At 42.4% G+C, this 16,877-nt stretch overlaps 1 protein-coding gene and 1 long non-coding RNA gene across 6 annotated transcripts in view; one reads left to right on the top strand and one right to left on the bottom strand.

The window, feature by feature from the left end:
• LOC142362305 (uncharacterized) overlaps positions 1-14,062 on the bottom strand; it is a 79,616-nt gene extending 65,554 nt beyond the window's left edge. For both annotated transcript variants that reach the window (XR_012764937.1, XR_012764938.1), the window contains exons 1-2: positions 13,649-14,062; positions 11,564-11,862 (exon numbers count right to left, since the gene is read on the bottom strand). This is a non-coding gene — a long non-coding RNA (uncharacterized LOC142362305). The remainder of the gene's footprint in view (positions 1-11,563; positions 11,863-13,648) is intronic.
• A 120-nt stretch (positions 14,063-14,182) lies between these two features.
• SYT1 (synaptotagmin 1) overlaps positions 14,183-16,877 on the top strand; it is a 359,923-nt gene continuing 357,228 nt past the window's right edge. For all 4 annotated transcript variants that reach the window (XM_075429339.1, XM_075429340.1, XM_075429341.1 and 1 more), the window contains exon 1: positions 14,183-14,534. The gene's annotated coding sequence lies outside the window, so the exon portion shown is untranslated. The remainder of the gene's footprint in view (positions 14,535-16,877) is intronic.

Below are 16,877 nucleotides of genomic sequence, written 5' to 3'. Positions count from 1 at the left end.
TGTATGAATTCTAGACCCAATTAACACGATGATAACCAAAACAGAGGCATAAGAACAGGTCATCGAACCGGTGAAGAAAGCCTTAAGCCAGGCAAAAAACAGGAGTTCTAAATCACCGGAAAGCAGACACATTTACTGAGACGTAACAAGAGAGGTATAGGAGAAAATCTTATGTGAAAGCAGTTGACAGAAACATAAAACTGGGTCTTCTGGTGTGAAAATGAGTTGAAAAGATCTATCTTTTCATATAAAGCAATCCCACCAGTGCAGCATATGGAAGAATGTGTGGCACGTTCATGCCAAACTACTAAATTACACAAAGAAGCTGCTGCACCTAAGCAAATCCAGTGCATGACAGTGAGATGATGACGCTACCAGAGAGGATAAGGTGTGCCCTGGGAAGGCCTCCTGGGAAATTTCCAGAACATACATAGTCATCCTGAGGATTATCAGCTGAAATCCCCTTACTGGATTTTAGACAAGGATTCAATTTCAGCTACCTGTTCTGTACTGCCCTGTACAGGATAGTATTTTGGGAAGAGTGAAACAGTTTTCTGACTGCTCAAGGAAGATATCACTGTTGCTACTATTTTCTACTAGTCCTCTGTTTTGTTTAGAAGCTGCTGTAGCTTTTACTAAAGGTCTTACAATACTGGCTGTTCAGCGTTTACCTTAAAATAATGAATACAACAGCAGGGAAAAGATATTCTGTGTCTTTGGAGCTGTCATATAAGGTCATATGACTTTTTGTTCGTCTTTCCTTTCCTTTCTAATAATAATTCGTTAATAGTTCAGTAAATGTAAATTCCTGTGTATTGGCATTGTGACTGGATTGCAGAGGATTTGAGGGTCTTTAGTACTGCCAGCTGCAACTATTCAAACAAAGATATGAAACCCTAAATCCCAAAAGACTGGTTTGAAAATGAAATTAAAATAAAATACATGAATTTGTGGATCATACTTGCTCCTGTGTTATTTGACATTTGAGTGCTGTTTTTTTCAGCTTTTACTACGTAATGTTTTTAAGCTAGCCACAAATGTAAAACAAGTAAAAAAAAAATCCGAAATGTTCTTGAAATCCAGAGGCTCAGATTAGAGCTAGGAATAGTGCTCAAAGTCAAGAGAAATTGAGTTGACAGAGGCAGAATTTTAATTTCCATTTGGTGTTTTACGATGCGTAAATTACAATACCAACGTATACCATTTTTTAAAAACTGTGCATTTGAAAGATAACAAATAAATGAATGTGGTATATTAATTTTAATTTGGAATGTAGTTTAAACTGCATGACTTTTCATATTGCATCATTGCACATAACTTCTTTACAGAACAACTTGTTTTCTGCAATGACAGTATGCATATTTTGGGTGACAGCCATTATTAAACTGGCTTACAAATTTTGACTGCGAAAAAGAGAGCATCTGAATTCTGTAAATATATATCCAGTTACCTAAATCCCAGCTACATTACATTGATTCTGCCATTTCTTCTTCTGATTTGAAAGAGAAAGATCTGCTTTAAAAGACAGGCAGACTGACTTTCAAACTACAAGCTATGAATTATTGAAAACCAAAAATGGCAGAAAAGAAGACTGAAATCATGGTGGAATCAAAAAGAGAGGCATATGCAGAACAAACATCAGAAACATATGGATGCCAATGCAAAACAGTTATGCTAAACATGTTCTAGTGATATAATATGACTGGTATTCTAATAACAGCAAACATCTGAGAGTTAGCATATGAGCAGGACATTTTGTGGTTCTAGCCCAACCTAGGAGCTACTGACAGCTGCTGGGAAAGGCTTCATGCAAATCAGTTTTTAAAACTGAATCTTTTCTGATCGGTGTTTATGTTATATCCGTTATCGCAGATACTGTTTGAGGAGGGCACAGCCCTGATGTGAATGTGATCTCTAAGCCTCTTACCGAAGACACTGAGTGATGCAGTGGGGTTAGGCTCACTCTCCCAAGCCCAGAAGCAGCAGGACAGTCTACCACCTGGAGCCATGCATACACCCTACAAACCCAACCTCAACAAAACTGCACTAGTCAGGGCATCCTGGCAAGGACATAGCTATACTATGGAAACCTGAATCTACAGTGTCATCAGTGCCCTCCTCCACCTCCCTACCATCTTGTATCTCCAGTACAGTTCCATTGGGAATCTGCCATTTTCAGTTCAGTTTTCTTTCTTCAATTAGTTAGAGATCGAGCATCAGTAAGAGCACTGTGGATGTCTATTCTCAGGTAAATTTGACCCTGTGTAAAACTGTGGCTCTCTGCCACTACATGATGACCTTTCTCTAAGCACACGTCTCTATGTTTGGAACACAGGTTCCAACTCTTCCTTAGTTTTAACAGCAAACTGTTTCTGCCAAGATAACAGCCAACCTGAATCCTTGAGTTGTGAAAACAAGTGAAACCAGTTTTACAAACACAGAGCTTTTTGCTGCTACGGGCACTGGTTTCGTGCCTATCTACATTTGGGCTTCTTTGGATCTTAGGAAAAAACAGTAAATTTGCTTTAAAGTACAATAATACAGACATAAAATTAATTCTTTTTTTTAATATAAGCATTGATATAAAGCTGAACGATGCATTAACAGTATCTGTCAAGGGGATATCAAAAAATATAAAGGCAATTTCTAGAAAGGAACCTGAGATTCCGCAGCTTCTGAGTAGCCACAGAGGCTGACATTAAATTAGGCTGCTAGAACAGTATGTTCAAGTGAAGGGTCAGTATTCTTGGGGTCAATGCCATCAAGTGAATATATAAAGAACTAGAAGCCAATTAAGGCATTTAACTAAAAGGTTTGAATTTGAGAACTTAGGATAGTCATAGATCAAACTAGCTTCACACTCCTGAATTAGTTCTAATTGGAGAAGTGTAGGTTCTACTAAACCCGCCTTGAGATCATTAAAATGTCCAAACAGAAAACAGTTAAGAACATGTCCCAAAACCATCAGTCATCTTGTAAGCAATGGATTTTTGAGCAGTTCAGTAATGGAAGATTTAGGCTAAATAATGCGATCTGTATAGAGTGAGTCACGTACAGGAAGACTAGTTCAAATGCAATTTAAATATTACACGCAGTGTTAAGGAAGAAAAAATGGGGGAAGTAATTTAGAGAACCGGGAGTAAAATGATACAGTTAAATACAAACAAGGCATGAAAATGATATTAAGAAAACCCCAACGAACAAAAACCCTGTACTCCCACAGCCAAACATATCTCTCACATTATGAAGAACAAAGGCCAGAAAAGCTCTGAATTGCCTTCATTTAAATGATAATATCCACATTTACATGCCAATTAAAAACAGATATGGGTTCAGTTATGAAGAAGTGGAAACAGAACTGGTCATAAGCATCCTCAGACTTCAGATTCCCTGGGTTCTTTCACCAAGAACTCCATTTTACAAATTCTAAGTCACAGAAGTCCCAGATTCCCATGGTATCTGCGGAGAGATCTTGGTACACCATTATCAGCATAGTTGTATGTCAGTGCAATTGATTACATGATTCAAATCAGAATGTACTTCTGGAAACCTTCCCAGAGGTTTATATTAGTGGATTCTTACTCTTCTACTTTAGGACTATAACATTATACAATGCATTAAGGCTGAAGGCACAGAGCAAAGAAAAGGTTTAATTACAGATCCTGTGTGGAACATTATAAACATTATGGCAAGGATAAAAAAGTCAAGATAAGAAACCAAAAATGAAGAAAAATACTGATGAGAAAATCACCTTAGAAATGACATCCTGAGGCAGAAGATATTGATGGTGATTAATAATAATATTCAATCTCAGATAGTGCTGATGGTTCCACTAAGAGCTGCAGATATTATGTTTATCATTATATTAGTCACTTCTCTGCAGCTTATTAGGAAAATTCTAATTCAGTTGACTCTCCAACTCTGGCTCAAGTGGTATCATCTGAAGGCAAAGATTACCCTGCTATACTTTCTATCATGGAAGAATGCATGTGATGTATTTTTTCACTACAAGAATAAATATACACAATTTTCAGGAGGAAAAGCACTATAGAAGGAACTGTTACTGAAATTGTATTAAAAACATAGTTGTAGAAAGCGAGACTCTTTCATATTTTAAGGTTGCTTCAGGGTATTCCAGCAACCCCTTGAAGTTAAAAAGAATTATATCAGAAAGAGCCTTTTTCATCTTTTTCCCAAACAGCACAAACCCCAATTCCAAAACAAACTTCAAATTCACAGTATGTTCTCCATGCCAAGAGCCTCTTCATTGCTATTCTAGCTTTACTAATGCTATACTAGTCTTACTATTTAATTTACTTTATACTATACTGCTACAGTATATATACTTTATACTATGTTACTACTGCTATACTAGCTTTGCTACTTCATTTACTTTTTTATTTTAATGTATACACTATTTTTGTTTTATTTTACATAATGCACTATTTTATTTTACTTTTGTATTAATTTAACATTTTATTTTTACTACTGTTATATTAGCTTTACTACTCTATACAAGCTTTACTACTGCTATAGTAGCTTTCCTACTGCTGTAGTAGAGGTAAGCATACTAGACAGCATAGAGATCATAACTCTTCGTTGTAGAAAATTGTATTCATTGTATGAATCTGTGCACAACACCTTGGAAAGGAAGTTTCCAATGAATTATGAGAAGATAGAAAGAATAAGCAAGGAAAAGGTGCTGAGATATCTATTCCAAGGTTGGATTACATGAATGAACATAAAAAGCCTAAGTATAAACCCAGATCTACATCAAGAGTTGTATAGAAGATACTATATATTGTTTTGCAGAAGTGATTAATGGACTACAACAAGAGTTGTATATATATGCTATACATATTTTGTAAAGGTGATTGACGGACTAAGTCTATCCTGTCTTTGGAAGCAGGACCTTGATGCACACTGAAGCTTCCATCCAATGTGTGTGCGCCAGCTGCATCCACATTGCTGCAATCTGTAGAATGCGTCAAGGAGGCACATTGTGTCCCACATTGGTTTCCCCTCACTACAAAATCTTTGTAGTTACAGATCATTATAGACTATTATCCTGCATTTATTGACACTCAATATCTGTTTCAAACATATGCTGTAATTGTCCCAAATACAGGGGTGCTCTCTGCTTCCCAAAGCCCATAGCGCATCACAGGCACTCTGAACCTGCTCTGCAGACATCTTGCCTGTGAGTGGTCATTCATTTCCACTCCTCCACCAGAAGAACCAGGACAGAATCTGTTAAGCAAGTTCTAACCTCCTACCAGGGTTACCAGTCTACTGTCTGCTGTCTGGCAACACTGAACAAACAAAGCTAACTCCAGCTAGTGGAACAACATCCCTCTCCAGGCCTCAAACAGCTGAAAGCAGGTTTTCAGGATGACAGTGAATTTTAGGACAAGAATAATCACATTTGCCGAATGTTTGGCATACTCCTCTAAATCTCCTGATCCAAGAAGGAAGTCATTAGCCCTTCAAGCTTAGTCATTCTTGACCATTAGTTTGAGCTAGGAGAACCTTCTGTCAAGATCATAGAGATGCACAAAGACCTGTATATCATCCATGACTGAATGATTTCAGAGGATCCCTATACTCCTCCAGCACCAGGCACAGCTCCCCCAGCTTTCCAGAGCCATAAAAGGTATTCGTATCACCAGCTGACCACTGCCCTAGGAGATACAGCTCTATAACAGGAGGGATGGTTGGGGCCCCTCAAAGGTTGGCTCACGGCCTCCCTGACACTGATTTCAGGAAGCAGGGGTGGGAAGCTGCCCTATTTTCGGCTGGATGCCAGGATGGGCATGCACATATGCAGCTTTTTGGTTCTTCTATTTATAGTTGTGACTTTGAACCACGATCATGAATCAGCAGTGTGTCATTGAAGCAAAGGCCAACTATATCCTTGGCTGTATTAGCAAGAGAAAAGCCAGGAGGTCAAGCGAAGGAATCTTTCCCTTCTATTCAGTACTTGCAAGACCACGTCTGGAGCACCACATCAGTTTGGGGTGTTGCAGTACAAGGACGACACTGACACCCTGGAGTGAGGCCAGTGGAGGGCCACCTAGATGTTTATGGAACCTTCATCCTTCAAGACACTCAGAGCTTGACTGAACAAAGTCCTTAGGTGTCCTATCTGGATCTGCTTTGAGTATGTGGTTGGAGCAGATGACTCCTAAGAGTCTCTCCCAACTGAAGTTGTTTCGTAAATCCATGGCTACATGTTATTAGTAGCAAACCTTCATGACTATGAAATCTAGCACCTGGATGCATCAAATCTTTTTTTCTCACATAGCTCTCTAACCAGCACCGGAAATAGGAACAGAAGATCAAATGGATCGTCTGTATGCTACAAATAGAACTCTGTAGTACGGCAGTGACGGTTAGAGGTCCTTCCGTAAGGGTACACAGGTTGCTGGGATCCTTCTGGAGGCCTATAAGCTGGCCAGACATGGTATGATAGCATCCGTCGTGAAGACAGCCAAAACATGCCAAAAAGCATTAGCTAGTCTCTGTACTCTTGCTATGAGATGCTTTTTCTAGGACAGGCCCTGAATGTCTTCACGAACATGTAGGCAGTACAGAAAGTCAGTGGACTGTGAGTCAGTGGGAAAACCTGGGAGTGTGAAAACACAACAATATTTAAATACCCACAGTATGTTTTGCCAGAACATTCTTCATGTTCTGATCAACACTAGAGGGTGAGCGCTTTTTTTCAGGGCTGCTCTGCCAACAATAGCGTGAGGCTGCCCAGCTCCAGACACAGGTGACTCTATTGCCATTGTGACTCCTGTGATCTATCGCAGTCAGCCTGCAGAGTACAGTGTGTCACAGTAAACGAGCCATTCGATTGTAATTAAACTGGCAATTAAGCTGTAAATAACTTCAGCAAATAACCTTTTTTCCTCAAAGAAAACTATCAAGGTTTTTTTAGGAGAAATGACTGCAGGAAAAATCAAACAAGTTCTATTTAAATTAGAGTACAAGGCAAGGCAAACTAATATAAATCTTTTGGAAAAAGTCAAACGTAGACATTTTTATGAACCCCTGGAAGACAAAAATGGCATGACCAGTTTCCTTTAAAAAATCAATTTGTTCAGACGTAAAGCTTAATAACTTTCAGAGGGGAAGCCAAACTGAAGAGTTAGTTAATAAAAAAGCCTTACCATTGAACAGGGCTTTTTAAACTTAGGAGGAATGACTGTTGCACTAATAAATCCCTGAGGTTATTCTGCAGATACCTTCACATTTATGAAGGAATAATGATGATAATGCCTTTCTGTGATTATGGTGGAGAAAGTGTGGGTCATCGATTCCAGCAGAAGGAAGAAAGTTAAGGCATGAAGAAGTCCACTGTAAGTCTCAGAATAACTTAATCTAGGTTCTCATCTTTAGAAAGAACATTTTAATTTAGAGTTCCAACATCAAAGACCATATGAAATCACCATTTCTTTGAAAATCCACACTTAAGGACAAGAAGATACTGGCCAAAATCCTTAAACTAATTAGGACCAAACACTCCTCTGGGCTGAACTTTTCCTTAGGATCAAATTACTGAGCTTAAGCTAGCAAGCTCTTAGTCTGGTATCAGTGTGGGCAAGGATGAGCTTCTAGGGATGAGAATCTTTATACTTTATTATCTCCATCCCCAATTGCTTTCTAGTCTGTTTTGATTCTTTTTTTAAACTTTTTTTCTTCTATCCACTAAATAGCATTCCTGACCAGCTACTTCTGTTCACATATACACAAGAATTAAAAACAAACCAACTTGGTGCATTTTCCATTCCTCGGCAGGGAACAATCTATTACTGTACTTCATCATCAGTCATAATTCTGTCTGCAGCCCTTACTTCCATCCCTAAAAGTACCAATCCTGATTCTTGCAGAGACAGGTCTATTGGACAAGGCCAAAGAGGATGATTGTGACTGTCCACATCATTTCTCACTTAGGATTTGCAATGTTATCACAAAATATATTCCCAGGAAGCAAGGACCCAGAAGAAGGAAGGTAAGGGGACAGACAACTAAAGAGGTCAAAATCAAAAAAACGGGAAGGTCGTAGGGGATTCTCATTCACGGATTTATGAGCAGCTGGGGAAGACGATCTTGCCCCAGACTAAGTAAGAACTATTGAGTAAGGAAGAAACTATGTCCCCAGTGTGAAACTGGACTCTCTGTTCCCTTAAAACTTAATAGTTAAACTCAGGACTTGAATTAAAATTATGCACTGCTACATTAACTTTAGGTCTCCGATATGGCTTGATTTATAGAAGATAGCAGTCAGGGAAACTGTGCTTTTAAGACAGCAGGTCTTACTACAGATTTATACCTGTGTAACTGTGAGGAGAATTAGGTTCACTGGGCAGGATTTATTTTTTCTTTGCCTAAGTTTTTAAAAAACTAGAAAGGCCTTTTTTGCATTAACGCATTGTAATGACCAAAAATTCAGCTTTGACTTGGATAAATATCTATCAAGGTCTGCAGAAGAGACATTAACATTGACCTTATCATCTTAACAACACTGTTACAGTTGGAGAGCTCTATTCCCTTCTTATACTTCTGTAATTTGAAGGCTATGGCATATGCCATAGAAAAAGCAACACAGGAAACAAAACAAACCTTTTAGTTTGCAAACAAAACGGTGCTGCTGACAGACAGAACAGCCAGAGGTAACTAGTTTACCATATTCCATACTGGCTAAAACATAGCTGTGAAGAAATCAAAATTAAATATTATTTTCTCCTAATTATATTAATGATATATAATTTCCAATTCATTTAGCCACGTGTTTCGCAAGCTTTAAAGCCCAACAGTACTCTAAACATCAGAATTGTACAGTGACTGCATTTCTGTAAGAGAAGTAAATACATTTTAAAAAAAGGACAGAAAATATTATGAAATGGTGATTACTGTAAAAAAAAAATCCTGATGCTTTTATGGTTTGGCATTTTAAATATAAAATAACTATGGCAATTTCACTGTGCCTTTGAATGAAAAGACTGTGTGAGCCAGACGAAAACAAACTCCCTTGAGAATTACTTATCAGGCTATTGATTTTCAAAAGTATTTTCTGAAATTTAAAATACATCAACTAGTTTTTTCCCTAGTAACTCTATCCCATTTTTTCTTAACATGGATGTTCTTGGCCTACGCTGCATAGTTAGATGGTGGAACCTGCCATGCTTCATGGCCAGGCTGGCTTTCTGGGGGATCTTTGTTACATGTCTGTTGCATGGTGAAGGTTTTGTGGAGATTGCAAATTAGAGACATGAAATTCAGGATGCCTGAAGCCATAAGGTTTTAACTACACTTCAGTGCTATATGCCAATACATATATTATTCACCCTCACTCCACTCTCAGGCTGGTGTCAACATTCACATATTTTGCACTTAACAGGCAATTCATTCGAGTCTCTCCAAATGGAGTTATCCCTATTTTGCATTCGAGACAATGGAATGACAAGGACATCTCTTATGCACATTGTGACAATCATGCGTATCCGTTTGAAGAGACCTTGTTTAAATCTCAGCCCTTTCCTCCCAGGTAACACTGACTGCCATTACGCAGCTCTTCCTCGCACTTTCTGAAAGTCAGCTCCACAAAATTAAATTAGAAATCCCATTCTTTTTATAACACAGCCATCTATACGCTACATATGCTCACCGATGATTAGAAATTATACATGGGGGAAGCCATAATATCTACCACCGTAAGGTAAGATTGGAGACTGATAATACCTGGGCACTCTGAAAGCTAACAGTTCAGTTGTTTGTCATTTTATATAGTATATTCTGCCTGAAAACAAAACCAGGACTCAGTCCAGTTCATCCTATCTGCACTGAAAACACTGTTTTTCTGGATCACCACCCTGAGCACCGCTTTGGTGAAAACTGATTTTCAAAGCGGGGAGGAGGATTAGGGCTGCAGAATTGTCCACCCAAAAGAGAATCCCTGAACTAGGGGCACCATCTACAGGGGAACAGACTGACACTGACTCAGATCTGTCCTCCCGTTGCACAGCTGACATCTGCACAAAGCACATGCACGTTGGTTTGACTACCCTTGAACACTCCCTCGTAAAAGGGTATTTCCGTTTTCATTGTCATTTACGCTGCCACAGTGTCCAGGAGTCCCGGGTACAGAGCAGGAGCTCTCTGTGTTAGCTGCTGTACAAATACAGATTAAAAGAGACCATCTCTGCCTAAACAACTTAGAAGCAGCAGCAGATGTGTACAGATCAAATACAAGAAAACAATGAAATCAAATGACACATAGAGACAAACATCAGTCACTGGACTAACAAGTTTTTTGATTTTACCCTTTGATTTTTAGCTACAATTAAACTAAAAAAAAAACACCAACACTTCTTCTCCACTCCCTCTATCCAACTCACAATCTGACACATTGTTCCAAAACTCATCTTCAAAGACTTACTTCATATGATGCTTTTGGTAGTTGTATACAGCTGAACAGTTACTCCAGTATTTATTCATTTTACTGAAGGTTAATTCTCACTTTTGGGACTTAGCTTTCTCACTTTGCTTTCATGTCTTTCATGTTCTCCTGATGCAGGCTTGGCTTCCTGACTAAGAATGTGCCTTCTACATACATCATCATCACTCAGTATACACTGTGGAAACTTCACTGAAATCAAGGGTGTGATGACAGTGCCCTAAAATGGGATTCCAAGTTCATAATTTTCAGCTGTACTTACCAGAGTGTGCATTCCCAGTCAACTGGGGAAAAAAAACAACCTGTTGAGAGCAGGCATTTTGTTTGCTAAAAGAATTTTCAGAAACATGTGCTTGAACTCATGCGATCGGAACTTCATTTCTCCCATCTCCCTACGCCAAAGCAAATTCCTTTGTCTTCAGGCATAAAAACTATTCTCATAACGAAAAACATGAGGATAGAAAAGAACAAAACAAAGCAAAAACAGGAATAAAATAACATGAAAATGAAGAACAAAGTAAAAGAATCTTTCTGTTAGAAATAGGTACCTGTGATCTTGTGCAACACAAGGGCAGTGAATAACTTCATCATGACAATCACAGTCCAGTCCCTGTTAGTTTACAGTTCTAAACTCTGCCTGATAAGTAAATTAACGTGCCACCAGTATCATTTACTCATTCACCTGCCGCTGATTTTCCCTCATGATTTGCCTGACTTCCCATCTCATACATCTAATTGTGGTGCCTGTGATACTTGGTCACACAAAGGCTGATGGCAGCTTGGGCTCAAAGCCAGAGCCCTGACTGCTGTTTTTGATGTGCTGCTCCTGAATTTGCCTCAGTTCAGTGACTGCCACTCGAGATTCTGCTCTTTATATGCCATAAAACTTGCCAGGACAGGACCGAGAATATTTTGGTTTCACTGGCTGTGGCCCAGGCTTTCTCCTTCTTTATGGAGCAAGTAGGAGTCATTTACCTTCAAAAGCTAGTTTTTATGGCTCACATTGCTTTCTAATCTTGAGGCTTTACCTTGAAGTCATAGTATACACAGAGTGAAAAATAAAAATGGCAAAGACAAACATTGCATCATTTCTAGTCTTGCCTTTTTATTCAGGTTCTTCCCAGATGCTCCTGTATGTCTGGCTCAGTCAAAGTCTAAATTAAAAACAAGGGATATGACGGATATAACAGAGTCTAGTTCTTCATTTGTGCTTAGCAGGATTCCTGATGGAACTTCTGAGTGGTAGATGCTATTTAAAATTCTCTTTTGATGCACTAACACACACTAAAAAAAAAACCCCAAATCAAAATAGGTCTTGGGTTTAGAACAGAATTTCTTCCAGATTTGCATGTTTCTTCTTTTTTCTCATTATAGGATATGTTCTTCTTCCCTGAACACAACTGTGGAAGACATAACAATAATAATAATAATAAATACAATGATCTGTGTTTCATGAGTTTAGTGGCTAGCATTTGGTTAGCACTGCAAGCATTCATCAAATGGCTCCTGAGCTCTTCTAGAACATCCTTGTCCATTCAGGACATGTACGTCATCCCTCAAGTATCACAGCTTCCTATGGTTTAATTAACATCACGACTGGACAGTAACTACCCACTTCCTTGAGGATGCAGCAGTGAAGAAAAACTTGCTCATGACTGGAGACCTCTTTCTGTATGAATAAGCTTTTGGGCCCACAAGGAACTGAAGCAAGCATGCGTGCTAGCAGGAATGAAACTTTTGCAGAAATTTTTCCATTGCAAACTACTAAGCTCAGAAAAGATTAGGTGAAATCTCTCCCACCACCTTCCCAGCCTCTACCACACACGCCCCTTTATTTTTATTTATTTATTTATTAAAATCTAACAGAATAATCATGTATGGACTACTGCAGTGAGAGAGTGAGAAAGTGATGGTACGCTTTTCAGGGCTGCTGCTAAACAGCATTTCTGTTCCTTGCTGTCTGTACACTACGTGAGGGCCATTTGGCTTCAGTGATGTTTCTTGTCTTTACTCAAACACTAAGCCAGGGTATGATGTGTCATGCCTTGTGAATGCCAGACTCCCACAGACTTCTGGTTATGTGGCTGTTAGGAACACAGCATCAAGTCCTCATAATTATTAGCATGGAAATGTGTTGGTTTTTTAACTGATCAGATAAATGACCCTGCAGAAAATAGTCCTTGACATCTATCGCATTGGGAGAGAGAAAACAGCCCCTTTTTTAAATTGTACAGGGTAATCTGGGCACAGGTGACTACTTCTGCACATGCAGTTTAAATTACGGTGGCTCCTCCTTTCCGCAGCTCAGCAAGAGCTGGTATGTGCTTTCCTTTTCCCCTGCATGACCTAATGTGCCCATACATGAAAAACCCATATTGCGACTAACAAACAGACCTAAGAACACATGTCCAGCACCGATGCTATCATAAAACGTGTATTTGAACTGAACTGGAAAAGGGCCGTGATTTTTAGAGGCAAATTCCACCAGAAAAGCGTGGTTGGGGAATGGCAGGATGATGTTCTGTTGAAGGCATAGTAAGTCACTTCTGACACGTGCCTGGGAGCTTCCTGACTTTCTCTGTTACCTGCTAATGATGGGACAGGGGCTCTGCCAACATTTTCTGTTTATCATATTAAGCTATAATTTAGATAACTTTCACTCATGTGTACTAAATGAAAGCAACTAAATGGTTGTGAAATACACATCTACTTCAGTTTTCTTAGAAGAACTGTAATTCAGCAGCAACCTGCACTACCATGCACCAAGCCCAGGCTAGAACCCGTACGTTTGGTATCCTGTGACCAATTAAAGGTTATGGGAAACCCTTACATAAATACCACACTATTATTTTTACAATCTTGCAGATAAAATCACGTTTCCCTCCTGTGCCTTTGTGGGTATAGATTCAACAATAATATATGCTGAGAAACAAAGAATTTCAGTCCGTTGTGTTCTTAAAAGCTAAACTTACATCTAAATCTATTTCCATTTCCCTCTGGAACCTGAGCAGCTTTTTATGTTATATTAAACATTAGACAAATAGGGTAGATCTAATTAAAAGTTGAAGAAATGTGCTTCCCTTAATTGAATTTGTTACAGTTACATTTTGCAGACCAATGTTAATCAAAGCTCCAGTCCAAAGCAGATGGATCAAGGGAATTAAGTTAACCCTTGCGCGTCCTTACCTGAACACCGCGATAACGCTCTGCTCTCGCCTAAGCCACAGTCGCCAATCACGACTCGGCGCTCAGTCGCGACTGCCCGAGGGCCCGCCGCAGCGGGAGGGCCGCGCACCGCCGGGTCGCCGGAACGACCGAGCCCCGGGGGGCAGCGGCAGCGCCGGGCGGGGGTCGCCGCCGCCTCCGCTTCCCGCCGCACCGCCGCCCTGACGGCCCGGGGCACCCGGCGGGCGCCGTGTCTGTGGCACAGCGCCTCGTGCCGCCCGGCGTCGGCCCCGCTGCCAGCCCTGGGCCACCATGCGCGGGGATGCCCTCCTCCGCATCATCATCATCATCATCATCATAATCATCCTCCTCCTCCTCCTCCTCCTCCCCCCCGCCTGCCGCCGCCCGGCCCCGCCCGACGGGGCGGACAGGGACCGAGCGGCCGCGGGATGGGCGAGGCCGGCGCGGCGGCTCCACCCATGCTGGGCGCCGGGCGATTGGCTGGCGGAGCCCGTCTCCCCGCCCCCCAGCCAATGAGGGCGGCGGGCCGGGGGTGATGGGCTGCCTCTCGCGGGAGGGATTCCTGGAGACGCTGCAGTGTGGCGGCGCTCCCGGCGCCGCGCAGCCCCCGTGCCGCCTCCGCCGCACTCCCCGCCTTGCCTTGCCTTGCCGTGCCGTGCCGTGCCTTGCCCTGCCCGCCGGCGGCCGTCGCCGCCGCTGAAACTTCACGCCCGGCGCGCCGCCAGCCCCGCCGAGCGCCGGGGCAGCAAGCCTGCCGTGCGCGGGGGCGGTCCGCCGCGCACCCCGCCGGGCACCGCAGCCTCTCCCCGGGAGGGGCCCGGGCGCGCCTGGTGCCGCCGCGGGAGAGCCTGAAGGACGAGCCAGCTGCGCCCGCCCCGGTTGCCAGGTAAGGCAGCGCTCCGGGGCCGCGCCCGGACGGCGTCCCCACGGGCGGGGCGGGGAGGGGAGGGGAGGGAGGGGGAGCTCTCCGGGCGGGGGGAGCGCACATGCTCTGGGGGCGGCTTGCGGCGCCGGCTCTGCCCACGGCGAGGGGCGGGGGGGGGAGGCGGCTCAGACAAAGGGGGCTGCCGCGCCCCCCCTGCTCCCGCCGCGCTGGTCCGCTCCGCCGCCGCCCCCCGCCCCGGCCGCCCTCCATCCCTCCCCGCTGCTGCCCAGAGGCCGCCGGGCCAACTTGTTTCTCCGGGTGTCACCTGGCTGCCCCCGCCCCCGGCGGGGTGCTCTGTCCCGGTGCGCCTCCGCCGGCCCCCCCCCGAGCGCTGAGCTCCCCCCTGCCCGCCGGGCAGCGTCTGGCCGTGCGGAGAGCCGCCTCTTGCCTGCCGTACTTGGAGGGGCTGTCGGCTACCGCGCTCCCTCTCCGTGCAGTCGCGTTTTGCGTCCTCGGACGTTGTTGCCTTCGCCTGGTTTAATGCCGCCCGCCTGGCTCCGGCTTCGGGTGTGTTGTGGTCTGGCTCGAATCCGCGCAGCGTGTAGGTAGGGGATCGGCACTCTCTTGAAAAGTTAATTTCGCCTATCGAACTCTACTAGGTAGAGTAGTAAGGAAGTGACAAAGAATGGTAACATTTCTTTTGTTTCCAACCTTCTGGAATAAAGATATCAAACGACTCCTAGCTTCTGGTAGTCAGTTTCATAAGTAAATTAAATGTGGAGTCATTGGAAGAAGCCTTTATGGCACTTCCAACAATCTGTAATTCAGTCATCTCCGACACAAGCTGCCTTTTGCTATTATTCATCACACCCAGCTGAGTGATTTCTGTCAGATGGGAAGTGGTGGAGAGAAATCTCTAGGTAAATGTAACTGAAAAGCTTTCCAAGTGGAGTCCTAAATGAGCGCAGCAAAGCACTTGGCCACAATCTCTAGGCAGATGTTAGCATCCAAATAAATCATTTCTTTTGATTGTCCGGGGGATGTCAAGTCTGATTTCCTAAATTTAATAGCCATTTGTGGGTGAAGAAGAAGGAGCTCTGTGTTTATTACCTTGTAAATACAATGCAGAGTGCTGTAGTGCGATAATATTTCACTGTCTCTGAAATCATATTTTCTGTACAAAGGTCAGCAGAGTAATTTTAGAAACACACATGTATGTTGTAGACCACAACTAGACTACTAATAGGCAACAGCGATATTGATCCTCTGAGCAGTGTGCCATCCGTGTTGTGTGTTAATCTGCTATGTGCTGGTTAAACTGCTTTGTTGTCTGAGAGAGTTGCTTCATCCTAAGGAACGGAAGGTGATAGTTGTAGCCCCAAGCAGAGACTCCTTTCCCGGGTGGGTTGACGTTGAGAGTTACAGGCGAGCAGTTGTTTTATGAGTGACCCTGAAAAGGGGCGGGGGAGTTTTTGGGTACAAGGACAAGTAGGCAGCAAACTAATTTGCTTTGCAAGTGTATGAAATGACATTTTCTGCCATGCTTAGATAAACCGGCTCGGGGAGAGTGTGAGGAGATTCCACGTGTGTCCAGAATAGTATTTTCTTGTCTGTTGTGGAAGCAAATGACCTGATTTTATGTCTTGAGAGTCAAATATGTATCTTGTTTTCTTAGAAGCTTTTTTGGAATTGTAGTCTATTAGTAGTGTCCGAGGGGTATATACTTCAATGTGGTCTATTACTTGGCTTGTGGTATAGTTGCTGAAAATTTGCATGCATGCAATTCATAAATTGAAAACTATATAGCTTAAAAACATAGTGTAGGCAGCTTGAGTGAGAAGAGAGAATTTAAAAAAGAACCACAGGGCAGAAGATAATGACATACTGCAGGAAATAATCATGCTCCTGCACTTGCAAAAGCATGAAATGTTCCAGTGTAGCCATTTCATACAAGCCCAATTTTCCTTCACATTAAAAGTGCCTAAGTGAGCCTTATTAATGTTTGATGCAAAAGATGCTAAATTCATTTTAAGGGTTGATACTGGAATTTAAAGAGGTAGCTCAGTAATATAACAGTGCAGTTCTACGACTTCCCCAGAACAGATGTGAAAAAATAATCACTTACTGCGTACGCGACAGCAGCACAAGTGGGATATAGCCTTCTCTGTAACGCTGATGGGTGAGAAGCCCTTTAAAACCATAGATACAAAACAGTGTCGGATTTAACAATCTGAAATGTTCTCTTACCTTAATCATAACTTGTATCAAATGTAAGAGCCCAGAAGATGCTCAGCGCCGGTTAGCGTGGTAGTTGAGAAAGTGTGGGATAAGAGCAGGTTCTGTTTGTCAGAAACCTCGGAGAAA

The sequence above is a fragment of the Opisthocomus hoazin genome, chromosome 8, assembly GCF_030867145.1.
Source record: "Opisthocomus hoazin isolate bOpiHoa1 chromosome 8, bOpiHoa1.hap1, whole genome shotgun sequence".
Classification (NCBI taxonomy): Eukaryota; Metazoa; Chordata; class Aves; order Opisthocomiformes; family Opisthocomidae; genus Opisthocomus; species Opisthocomus hoazin.
Note: the sequence above shows the minus strand (reverse complement) of the source record. Positions and strands in the feature narration are given on the sequence as shown.